Source organism: Capra hircus, chromosome 3, assembly GCF_001704415.2.
Source record: "Capra hircus breed San Clemente chromosome 3, ASM170441v1, whole genome shotgun sequence".
Taxonomy (NCBI): Eukaryota; Metazoa; Chordata; class Mammalia; order Artiodactyla; family Bovidae; genus Capra; species Capra hircus.
In genome coordinates this window covers 70183683-70197040 of record NC_030810.1, presented here as the reverse complement: position 1 = coordinate 70197040, position 13358 = coordinate 70183683, and the positions used below count along the sequence as shown (strand labels likewise).

At 38.7% G+C, this 13358-nt stretch overlaps 1 protein-coding gene across 4 annotated transcripts in view; it reads right to left on the bottom strand.

Moving 5' to 3' along the window:
- Positions 1-13358, bottom strand: part of MTF2 (metal response element binding transcription factor 2) — a 74987-nt gene that overhangs the window by 41877 nt on the left and 19752 nt on the right. For 2 of the 4 annotated variants that reach the window (XM_013962623.2, XM_013962622.2), the window contains exon 2: positions 5203-5385. The exons of the other annotated variants lie outside the window; for them this stretch is intronic. The gene's annotated coding sequence lies outside the window, so the exon portion shown is untranslated. The remainder of the gene's footprint in view (positions 1-5202; positions 5386-13358) is intronic. 4 annotated transcript variants of the gene reach the window in all.

Genomic DNA, 13358 nt, shown 5'->3' with positions numbered 1-13358 from the left:
AAGGTTCCTATCTTCGAAGCTCAAGATCTTGGTAGGAAAGACTCAGACAGACCTTTCTTCTTAGTTCTTCAGTTCTGTTCAATCACTCAGTCATGTCCGACTCTGCAAACCCGTGGACTACAGCACACCAGGCTTCCTTGTGCATCACCAACTACCAGCGCTTACTTAAACTCATGCCTATTGAGTCGGTGATGCCATCCAAGCATCTCATCCTCTGTCGTTCCCTTCTCCTCCTGCCTTCAATCTTTCCCAGCATTAGGGTCTTTTCAAATGAGTCAGTTCCTCGCATCAGGTAGCCAAAATTTTGGAGTTTCAGCTTCAGCATCAGTCCTTCCAATGAATATTCAGGACTGATTTCCTTCAAGATGGACTGGTTGGATCTCCTTGCAGTCCAAGGGACTCTCAAGAGTTCTCTCCAACACCACAGCTCAGAAGCATCAATTTTTCGGCACTCAGTTTTCTTTATAGTCCAACTCTCACATCCATACTTGACTACTGGAAAAACTATAGCTTTGACTAAACGGACCTTTGTAGGCAAAGTAATGTCTCTGCCTTTTTTTTTTAATTTTACTTTACAATACTGTATTGCTTTTGCCATACATTGACATGAATCCACCATGGGTATACATGAGTTCCCATTCCTGAAACCCCCTTCCACCTCCCACCCCATATCATCTCTCTGGATCTTCCCCATGCACCAGCCCCAAGCATCCTGTATCCTGTATCAAACATAGACTGGCGATTCGTTTCTTACATGATAGTATACATGTTTCAGTGCCATTCTCCCATATCATCCCACCCTCTCCCTCTCCCTCACAGTCCAAAAGTCCGTTCTATACATCTGTGTCTCTTTTGTTGTCTCACATACAGGGTTATCATTACCATCTTTCTAAATTCCATATATATGTGTTAGTATACTGTATTGGTGTTTTTCTTTCTGGCTTACTTCACTCTGTATAATAGGCTCCAGTTTCATCCATCTCATTAGAACTGATTCAAATGTATTCTTTTTAATGGCTGAGTAATACTCCATTGTGTATATGTACCACAGCTTTCTTATCCATTCATCTGCTGATGGACATCTAGGTTGTTTCCATGTCCTGGCTATTATAAACAGTGCTGCGATGAACATTGGGGTACATGTGTCCCTTTCAATTCTGGTTTCCTCAGTGTGTATGCCCAGCAGTGGGATTGCTGGGTCATATGGCGGTTTTATTTCCAGTTTTTTAAGGAATCTCCACACTGTTCTCCATAGTGGCTGTACTAGTTTGCATTCCCACCAACAGTGTAAGAGGGTTCCCTTATCTCCACACCCTCTCCAGCATTTATTGCTTGCAGATTTTTGGATCGCAGCCATTCTGACTGGTGTGAAATGGTACCTCATTGTGGTCTTGATTTACATTTCTCTGATAATGAGTGATGTTGAGCATCTTTTCATGTGTTTGTTAGCCATCCATACGTCTTCTTTGGAGAAATGTCTATTTAGTTCTTTGGCCCATTTTTTGATTGGGTCATTTATTTTTCTGGAATTGAGCTGCATAAGTTGCTTGTATATTTTTGAGATTAGTTGTCAGTTGCTTCATTTGCTATTATTTTCTCCCATTCAGAAGGCTGTCTTTTCACCTTGCTTATCGTTTCCTTTGTTGTCCAGAAGCTTTTAATTTTAATTAGATCCCATTTGTTTATTTTTGCTTTTATTTCCAGTATTCTGGGAGGTGGATCATAGAGGATCCTGCTGTGAAAAAATATGGAACACTTCACGAATTTGTGTGTCATCCTTGCGCAGGGGCCATGCTAATCTTCTCTGTATCGTTCCAATTTTAGTATATGCGCTGCCGAAGCAAGCTGTCTCTGCTTTTTAATATGCTGTCTAGGTTGGTCATAGCTTTTCTTCCAAGGAGTAAGCGTCTTTTAATTTCATGGCTGCAGTCACCATCTGCAGTGATGCTGCAGCCCAAGAAAAGAGAGTCTGTCACTATTTCCATTGTTTCCCTATTTATGTGCCATGAAGTGATGGGATGAGATGCCATGATCTTAGTTTTTTTCAATGTTTAGTTTTACGCCAGTTTTTTCACTTTTCTCTTTCATTTTCATCAAGAGGCTCACCAGTTCCTCTTCACTTTCTGCCATAAGGGTGGTGTCATCTGCCTATCTGAAGTTACTGATGTTTCTCCCAGCAATCTTGATTTCAGCTTGTGCTTCATCCAGCCTGACATTTCACATGATGTATTCTGCATATAAGTTAAATAAGCAGGGTGACAGTATACAGCCTTGACATACTCCTTTCCCAATTTGGAACTGGTCTGTTGTCCCATGTCCAGTTCTAACTGTTGCTTCCTGACCTGCATACAGATTTCTCAGGAAGCAGGTCTGGAATTCCCATCTCTTGAAGAATTTTCCACAGTTTGTTGTGATCTACACAGTCAAAGGCTTTGATGTAATCAATAAAGCAGATGTTTTTCTGGAATTCTCTTGCTTGTTCTATGATCCGATGGATGTCAGCAATTTGATCTCTGGTTCCTCTGCCTTTTCTAAATCCAGCTTGAACACCTGGAAGTTCAAGGTTCATGGACTGTTGAAGACTGGCTTGGAGAATTTTCAGCATTACTTGGCTAGCATGTGAGATGAGTCCAATTGTGCAGTAGTTTGAACATTCTTTGGCATTGCCCTTCCTTGGGATTGGAATGAAAACTTAAGTTCTTAGGGCTGATTCAAGCCCAGCCACCAAGTTCAGGTTACATGCTTTCTTAGTATACTATATATAGCTCTCCAATCACTGTACTTTCCACACTGTGCTCCATTTGCACAGTGGAGCACTAATTTGTCTTTACTTCTCAACCCTTCTCTGAGAGGGGAAAAGACTGTCCCAGTTTTGTTTACCAAGACTTCCCAGATACACAGCACAGTGCTCAGAATGCAGTAGAAACACAGTAATCAATAAATTATCAGCAGGACTCTTAATTAAAAACAGTCTAAGAGCCAAACAAATGACTCACCTCCCTGATAGGAACTTCTGTCCCTCTATTGTGCTTAAGGTTTCCTTATTCTTCTGTAATAAACCCAATAAGCCAAGACAGATTCACTACAACCATGTCTCAAGTACCCCTGCACTAACTTTCAACCGGTAAGTACTTGGCAGCAAAGAAAGCAGGGAAGAAAAATCTAGTCCCAATTCACTACTGCAATCTCCCACTGGAGCACATTCCACCTCTTACTCACCTCAATCCAGAAACTCAAAAAGGTATGCAATAGCAAGAAATGACTAGCACTGCCAAAGGAGAAAGGGAAGAAAAAAAACCCTATTCTGCTGCTACCTTAACCCCAAGCATCTCAGGTCCTGATCAATCCCATCTCATCTTAAAGAGTAAAAGTTGCCATCTTGCCCAGGCTCTTTCCTACAATTTCTTCCCTTCCCTACCATGTGTTTGGGATATAATCACATGTGAAGAATATAATGTAACCTAACAACGATGCCACTTTTGATGGAACCTTTCACAAAAATACAGTCAAATTCATGAGGTCAAGCAGGGCCAAAGCAGAGCCCAGATATAACGGAAGTAGAAGACAATCTACAGAACCTTCACCCTGCATTGAAGCAACAGGGAAGAAATTCTCTTTTGAGGCAAATATAGTAAAATGAAGTTTGAGGTTGGCTGCCTTCTGACTGGCTATGGTTTCACTGTAGAACATCTAACGGAACCAGGGTTGGACCTAGAGGACAGACAACATAAGCAGGCAGCTTTATGGCTGCTCTACTGAAGTGCTTAGTTTTAGAAACAATGAAGACAAAATAATGATTACATTTTTAAAATCAAGTATTACAAAAAGGATTAAAATGAAATGCAGTAGTTCCCCACCAATCCCTTCCCATATTTCAGTCTTGCTCTCCAGAGGCTGATGCTTTCACCCATTTCTCTTGGGACGTATCACCATATTTCTAAATAATGTGCTTATATTTCTCTTTTTTAATTGATCAACTTCAGATCTTAACTATTTATTATAAAAAAAATAATCATCAAACCCCTTCCTCTACAAATCTTACTGGACTATTTTCAAGAAATCAATGAAGTGTTTTACTCAGCTAAATGGCATACATTTATTACATATCCTTTCTTATTCACTTTTTATTTTTCCTAAAATTGCTTATTAATATACTAGTTTAGTGTCTCCTTAGTTCAAATTGTCAGACTGTCAATTTTTTTCCCCACATATAAGTTTTACTATTAGAATTCTCCTCATTCCTGAACCAATCTGCACTAATAATCTTCTAGGCCCCATCACCTTTGAAGTTTCCCTTATCACTTTATTTTCTGGATCACATATTCTTTTGTTGAACCAGTGGCTTGCAATAAAAAGATGTGTGCATGTACATATTCTGAATCTTTATGTATCTAAAACTATTCAGTCCTAGAGAGTTTTATGTTGAAAATAATTCTCTCAGAAGTCTGACTGAACTCCTAAACTACAACCAGCACTTAGCACTGACAATGAAAATCAGAGTTATGCCACTCTGCTTTTTCCTCCCTGGTAGGCTAGTGCTTTTTTCCCCTCAGGAGGTTTTTAGGATCTTCCTTTATCATTGATATCTTCAAAATTCGTAAGGATGTGTCTAGATGGAGGCTCTTCTTTTCATCATACTGCTCACTTCTCAGTAAACCCTTTCCATTATCTACTTATTCAGGAATCATTTCTTCAGTTTATCTTGGGCTCTCCTTTCATGCAACAGGCTTTCAGTGAACTTTTCCTTGTTCACTGATATTTAAGACTGCTGCTGCTAAGTCGCTTCAGTCGTGTCCGACTCTATGCGACCCCGTAGACGGCAGCCAACCAGGCTCCCCCATCCCTGGGATTCTCCAGGCAAGAACACTGGAGTGGGTTGCCATTTCCTTCTCCAATGCATGATAATGAAAAGCGAAAGTGAAGTCGCTCAGTCATGTCCAACCCTCAGCGACCCCATGGACTGCAGCCTACCAGGCTCCTCCGTCCATGGGATTTTCCAGGCAAGAATACTGGAGTGGGGTGCCATTGCCTTCTCCGATTTAAGACTGAGGTTATAAGAATTTGCATGTGAATTCTTCCTTCTGATACAGAACTTATAGAGTGATGAGATAAGCTTTAGCGTTATTAGCTGGGAAGGCAAAACTTAGGTTGAAAAGCCAAAGTATGAAGGTCTTTCTTCAGAACCCCCTCCACATTATTTACCTGAAAAGCTAGACAACTGGGTGTGGGTCAGTGGGCAGTGTCCACCTGTTTAAGATACGGACATCTTACTTCTCACAACTGTCGATGTTATCCTCTCCACCGTCACCTTGCTGGAACACCTGGTCAGGGTTACCACTAGAGGCTTAGAATCAGCAGATACCTCAGTCCTACAGCTGGGCAACGCTGAGAAGAAACACGCTTAATTAGAGCACAGGTTTAAATTTTGAAACCATTACAGTGGGTAGAAAGTATTAGGAACACTGCAAATAAGTTATATGACAAATTATAGACCAGGTGGCTTGGAATCCTAATTCCCATTCACAGTGAATTATGTATAAAATAATACATATTAAATATGTATATGGCTTTCTTTGGGGGGGAGGAGGCACACTGCACAGCATGAGATCTTAGTTCCCCAACCAAGGATCAAACCTGCACTTCCTACATTGGAAGCAGAGTCTTAACCATTTGAATGCCAGTGTAGTCCCAGATTACACCCTTACTATCAACTAACTCATACGCTTTTGTCTCCTAAGCTGTTAGTAGCTGAAAACTGGTATCTCAGAACAAATATACTTTTAATTAACCAGACAATTTAAGCAACAAAAACAGTTCATTCCCCAAACAATTTTGAAGAAGAGGTCAAATGGAAGTTAAGGCAAATATGATGATTCTACCTGTTAAATATCTGCTACATCCCAGGTACTATGCTAGGTGGTAAGAGAAACAAATATATAACATAACACCAAGGAACTACAGACTAAATGGGGGAACAAAAGGGCATGAAAAAACATTTCCTATAATGAACACACTCAGAAAGAATTTCTAATCTATCTATGAGCAAGAGACAAGGTCAGTCGAGACTTCAACACTCAGCTGATTAACCTGAAACATGAGCAGTAGTTTCCCAGATGAGCTTTATAAAGGGCTTTGTAAGCCTAGGGAACATATGCAAAGGCACAAAGTTCCACAACAATACACACTTTTCTAGGTACAAAACTTCAGAGAAAAAGTAGCAAAAAATAACACTGGCCAAATGAAAAATGCATATAAGGCACGCACGTGTGCTCAGTCATGTTGGACTCTTTGCAACCCCATGGAGAGTAACTTGCCAGGCTCCTCTGTCCATGGGATTTTTCAGGCAAGAATACTGGAGTGGGTTGCCATTTCCTTCTCCAGGGGATCTTCCTGACCCAGGGATTGAACCTGTCTCTCCTGTATTGGTAGGTGGATTCTTTACCACTGAGCCACTTGGGAAGCCTACATATACCCCGTACCTAGCACATAATAGGTTATCAATACCAGCTGAATAAATAAACATACAAATAAATATATGCTATCAAAGGAGAGAAAAGATGGAAACTATAATAAATCCACAATAATCTATGAACAAGAAAATAACAACATGAATTAGAGTCATGTATAGCAGGGCTTTGAGTAACTTAGTTTTTATACTTTAGGCTTTCCAAGGTTTTCATTTTAGTAATGATATTAAATAATTTTAAAAATACACTGGACAGATATCTAGAATTAACTCCATGTGGTATTAAAAGCAAACGAGAAATTTAGAATAATTCCCAGGTTTTCAACTTGAGAGAATGGAAGGATAATACGAGGGAAATTAGGAGGAAAATAGCAGCCATGTTAAATTATCTGTTTCATCAAAGAACAGATGTCTATTAGACAAAATATTTATAAACACTGACCATATACTAAGACATAAAACAAGTCTCAACAAATTTCAAGCTATAAAAATCATATGGCTTATGTTCTCTGACTGCAATGGTATAAAACTAAAAAGCAATAAGAATATAAATAAAAATTTTAAAAACTTGGTCATATACTTCTAAAATAACCCACGGGCCAAAGAAGCAACCATAATGGAAATTATCAAGTATTTTGAGTTGAACAATTATAAAAATATCATATATTAAAACTTTTCAGATATGGCTAATGCAGTACTTAGATAAGTCACTTTTTAAAATATCTATAATAGAAAAGAAAAATGTTAAGACTTATTTTGTAGCCTAATATATAATGTATCTTGGAGAATATTTCATGTACACATGAAACACATGATGGAATAGAAGAAAGTATATTCTATTCCTTTTGAATGGAATGTTCTGTATGTATCTGTGAAAATCCACTTGGATCATTTAAGGTCAATGTTTCCTTTTTGAGGTTCTGTCAGCATGATCTATCCACTGATGAAAAGGGAGTATTAAAGTCCCCTATTATTATTGTACTGCTGTGTATTTCTCCCTTGGGTCTGTTAATATGTGTTTAAACATTAAGTGATCCCATCTGGGTGCATAAGTATTTACAAATATTATATCCTCTTGTTGTATTGACCCCTTTACCATTACGTAATGCCCTTCTGTGTCTTTTATTACAGTCTTTTCCCACTACAGTGGTATGAAACTACAAATAGATTTTAAGAAAAAAAAATGAAAAAAATCACAAATACATAATTAAACAACATACTACTGAACAACCAACAATTCAAAGAAAAATCAAAAGAGATATTAAAAAATATCTTAAGACAAATAAAGATGGAAAAAGAACATACCAAAACATACGGGATGCAGCAAAAGCAATTCTAAAAAGGAATTCCATAGTAATACAGGCCTATGTCAGGAAACAAGAAAAATCTATAGTAAGCAACCTAACTTTACACTCCAAGGAACTAGAAAGAGAAGAACAAGGGCAAGAGTTAGCAGAAAGAAGGAAATAACAAAGATCAGAGCAGAAATAAATAAAATAGAGACTAAAAAGACAATAATATCAAATTGCCAACATCCGCTGGATCATGGAAAAAGCAAGAGAGTTCCAGAAAAACGTCTATTTCTGCTTTATTGACTATGCCAAAGCCTTTGACTGTGTGGATCACAATAAACTGTGGAAAATTCTGAAAGAGATGGGAATACCAGACCACCTAACCTGCCTCTTGAGAAACCTGTATGCAGGTCACGAAGCAACAGTTAGAACTGGATATGGAACAATAGACTGGTTCCAAATCGGAAAAGGAGTGGGTCAAGGCTGTATATTGTCACCCTGCTTATTTAACTTCTATGCAGAGTACATCATGAGAAACACTGGACTGGAAGAAACACAAGCTGGAATCAAGATTGCCAAGAGAAATATCAATAACCTCAGATATGCAGATGACACCACCCTTATGGCAGAAAGTGAAGAGGAACTAAAAAGCCTCTTGATGAAAGTGAAAGAGGAGAGTGAAAAAGTTGGCTTAAAGCTCAACATTCAGAAAATGAAGATCATGGCATCCGGTCCCATCACTTCATGGGAAATAGATGGGGAAACAGTGGAAACAGTATCAGACTGTATTTTTGGGGGTCTAAAATCACTGCAGATGGTGATTACAGCCATGAAATTAAAAGACGCTTACTCCTTGGAAGAAAAGTTATGACCAACCTAGATAGCATATTCAAAAGCAGAGACATTACTTTGCCAACAAAGGTCTGTCTAGTCAAGGCTATGGTTTTTCCAGTAGTCAAGTATGGATGTGAGAGTTGGACTGTGAAGAAGGCTGAGCACCGAAGAATTGATGCTTTTGAACTGTGGTGTTGGAGAAGACTCTTGAGAGTCCCTTGGACTGCAAGGAGATCCAACAAGTCCATTCTGAAGGAGATCAGTCCTGGGATTTCTTTGGAAGTAATGATGCTAAAGCTTAAACTCCAGTACTTTGGCCACCTCATGCCAAGAGTTGACTCACTGGAAAAGACTGATGCTGGGAGGGATTGGGGGCAGGAGGAGAAGGGGACAACAGAGGATGAGATGGCTGGATGGCATCACTGACTCGAAGGACATGAATCTGAGTGAACTCCAGGAGTTGGTGATGGACAGGGAGGCCTGGCATGCTGCAATTCATGGGGTCGCAGAGTCAGACACGACTGAGCAACTGAACTGAACTGAACTGATGAAACCTAAGACATGGTTCTTGGAAAAGATAAACAAAATAGACAAATCTTTCGCTAGTTACCAAGAAAAAGAGAAATCAATAAGATCAGAAATGAAAGTGGAGATGTTACAACTAATACAACAGAAACACAAAGAATCATAAGAGACTACAATGAACAATTATACACCAACAAGGACAACACAGAAGAAAACAAATTCCTAGAAACATACAACCTGCCAAGAATGAATCATGAAGAGAAAATCTGAACAGACTGAAGTAGAGATGGAACCATTAATTTTTAAACAAACTCCTAACAAAAATCCAGAATCAAATGGCTTCATTGCCAAATTCTACAGAACATCTGATGAAGAATTAATGCAAATCCATCTCAAACGCCTTCAAAAAATAGAAGGCAAGAGAACAATTCCAAATTCATTTTATGAGACCAGCATTAGCCTGAGACCAAAACCAAAGATTCACAAGAAAAGAAAACCACAAATCAATATCCCTGATAAACACCGATGCAAAAGAATACTCAACAAAATAGTAGCAAACTGAATTCAACAAAATATTAAACAATCACACACCATAATCGAGTGGGATCATCCAGAGATGCAAAGATGGTGTAACATTCATGAATCAATCAATCTGATATACAAAATTAACAAAATGAAGAATAAAAACCACATGATCACCTCAACAGATGCAGAAAAAGCATTTGACAAATGCTAACCTCTTTGACCCACTTCTCAGAGTAATGAAAATAAAAATAAACAAATGGGACCTAATTAAACTTAAAAGCTTTTACACAGCAAAAGAAATCATAAATAAGACAAAAAGACAACACTCAGAATGGGAGAATATACATGCAAATGAAGCAATAATAAAGGGTCAATTTTCAAAATACACAAGCAGGTCAGTACCAAAAAACAAACAACACAAGCAAAAAATGGGTGAAAGACCTAACGTTTTTCCAAAGATGACATACAGAGTGCCAACAAACATGTGAAAAGATACTCAACATCACTCATTATTACAGAATGCAAATAAAAACTACAATGAGACATTACCTCACACTTGTCAGAATGGCCACCATCAAAAACCCTACAAACAATAAACACTGGAGAGAGTATGGAGAAAAGGGAACCCTCCTGCACTACTGGTGGGAATGTAAATTGATACAACTACTATGGAAAACAGAATGTAGGTTTCTTAAAAAACTAAAAATAAAACTATCATTGGCAGCTGGATTCTTAACCACTGAGCCACCTGGGTATCATTACAGCAGCATGAAACACTAAAAGACAGTGAAAGTACTCGTTTAAAATTCTAAGTGAAAAATAAATAGGGTGAAAATCAACTTTATAACTAGCCAAATTATCGATCAAGAGGGAAGGTACAGACTTCCCTGGTGGTGTAGTGGTTAAGACTCTGCCCTTCCACTGCAGGGCCTGTGGGCTGAATCCCTGGTTGGGGAACAAAGACCCCACATGCCTCTTGTCTTCAACCCAAAAAAAGAATGAAGGCAGCGCAAGAGTATTTTCAAGCCTATGAAATCTGTAAAGACTTATCCCCAAACACACTTTCTCTGACCTTTACAGAAGATACCAAAGAGCGGGAGTAAACCAAATAAAAGGCAGACATAGGATACAAGGGAGTCAACACAGCAGACAGGCAAAGGAATGATGGTGCAGGCAAGCCCCAAGACATCTTTTAGAGAGCTACGAGTACAGATTAGAGCAGAACTCCAGAAGAGCTCCAGGAGAATATTTCAAGAAAAATAAACGTGACTGATTAAGTTACACAACAGATCTCGAAAAGTACACTTCAAGACATTTTACAAACTGTGGCAAGATGAGTGAGTATTTCAATGTTCAAAGAAAACTAAGCCAATTTTAATTTTTAGTGAGACAACTTTGAAATACAGTTGTATAAGAAAAGAATTCTAGAGATAAAAGCTAAAAATATGCAACAAATTTCTGACATTGTTCTAAGATCTGTGCATGTATTAACTCACCGAAGCCTCATGATTACTCTGTAACATCATACTCTACGTGGCTCATATGTAAACTATTTTTATAAAATCCTACAAAGGAAAATGGAGTTTGAAATTTTTTGTATAACCATACTGAAAGAATGTTGGAAGAGACTAAATGAGAAAAAATTCTCATTTAACATCACAGGAAGAAAACGTCTCAAACTGATGAATCAACACACAGCTATGTTTTCTTTAGCAATATAAAGAAGAAACAGGAGAGCTAACAAGCAGCATGCGGGCAGCAGAGGAGGGTGGGGCTGAGGGTGGGGGGGTGCATCATGAGGCGAGAGCTGTCCCAGCCACCACCGTTAGTATGCCCAGAGCCATAGTGGAGGTGAGGCACGGACCCCACGGGCTTGGGGCCAGGGCCAGCAGAAGCCCTTGCAGGTGGGTTTCTACAACATCAAGCGGACCCTAGGCAAGGGCAATTTCTTGGTGGTGAAGCTAGCTGGGCATCGAATCACCAAAACACAGGTTGCAATAAAAATAATTGACAAAACATGATTAGGTTCAAGCCATCTGGAGAAAATACATCAAGAGGTTCACATCATGAAGCTTCTGAATAATCCTCACCTCAAAAAACTCTGTTTATCAGTTTTGAATGCATGGAGGTTGATTGTTAAATTTAGGATGAAAATTTAAAAACTTATCTCTTTACTGCAGATGTGTCTGTGCTCAGTAGCTCCCGGGGCAGGCTGCCATTTCCTATTCCAGGGGATCTTCCCTACCCAGGGATGGAACCACGTCTCCTGCACTGGCAGACAGGTTCTCTACCACCAGCATCGCCTGGAAAGCCGACACTGCCGAAAAGTCTACCATATAGTGCGAAAAGAATCTTGAGTTAAACTAGACACTTCCACCTTGGCAGATAATTATTAAACTTTAAAACTAGCTGCTCTTACTAGTTTTCCTAAACTTGTCTGCACAAAGGCAGATGTGACCATTTGTCTATCCTGTTTCAAACCGTCCATCAAAAATGGAGACCTGTAACACCTGTGCCCTGATGAGAGCAAGGAACCTGCCATCTAATCCACTTTAAAAACCCACCTCACCCTGTCTGTCCGGTTTGCTTTGTGGCTTTATTTTTGTTCTCCTGTTGAAACTAATAAACTGTACCTTTGGGGAAAAGAATAAAAAGAAGAAATACTAAAAGTTAAAAACAGCTGCCTCTAAGAAAGGTAGCGGGAACAGACAAACTGTATTTTTGTTAAAATTTTTTTAATTTTACAACTATTTGATGTTTTACACTCTCAGCAAGCAATATTTTGATGAATATTAGAAAATTATTAAAGTTAAGAAATACTCTTGGTAACATCAACATCTACAGCAGTGTTTCCCAAAGGAAGTAACAGTTCTGGAATAACAGTTCTACAGAATATTAACAGCCGCTTTATGAAAAGTCATATGAAGAAAAAGTAGGGGGCTTTTTCATGAAGGATTATTCTGAAGCCCTTCATATGTTAAGATACACTTCACAGTTTTTTCACAGAACTACCCACACTCCCTTCCCCTTGAACTAGCTCAAAAATCTTACTGTTTTAAGTCAGCAGTTCTCAAATGTAATTAAGTCCACAGACCAGGGTCAATCTACAACAAAGTAAGAAAAGCAAGGATATACTGAGTTTTAATTAAGTTAAAATTATACAGAGCTTTAATTAAGTTAATCACCTTATAGACCATTCTGTATTTTGAGAGCATATCCTTTTCACATTCTTGGAGCTGAAATATATCTTCTTTTACGAAATAATGGTGATAAGTGGCAGTTTTTTTAAACATTTTTACTTTCCAAAATAAAAAGCTGACAACCTTATGTCAGGACACTACCTCCAGCCCACTAAGAAAAGCGAAAAGTTTATGAAAGTCAAATCTGGGAATCTTACGAAAACTCTTTTAAAAGATGATCAAAACAATCCTCTAAGGAAAAGAGTCACCACAGAAATGGAAAGATAACCCAGAGAGAGAAATAGCATTAAAAAAAAAAAAAAAAAGACGACTGAGAAAAAGGAGATAGTAATGTATCAGATGTACCTAATAGAGTAGGTTAGGGAAAATAAGCAATAAAAGCTGTTTATTGAAGTTAACCATTCCAAAGTCAACTATGATCACTGAGCTTAAATGCCAGATTGCTGCTACTGCTGCTAAGTCACTTCAGTCGTGTCCGACTCTGTGCGACCCCATAGATGGCAGCCCACTAGGCTC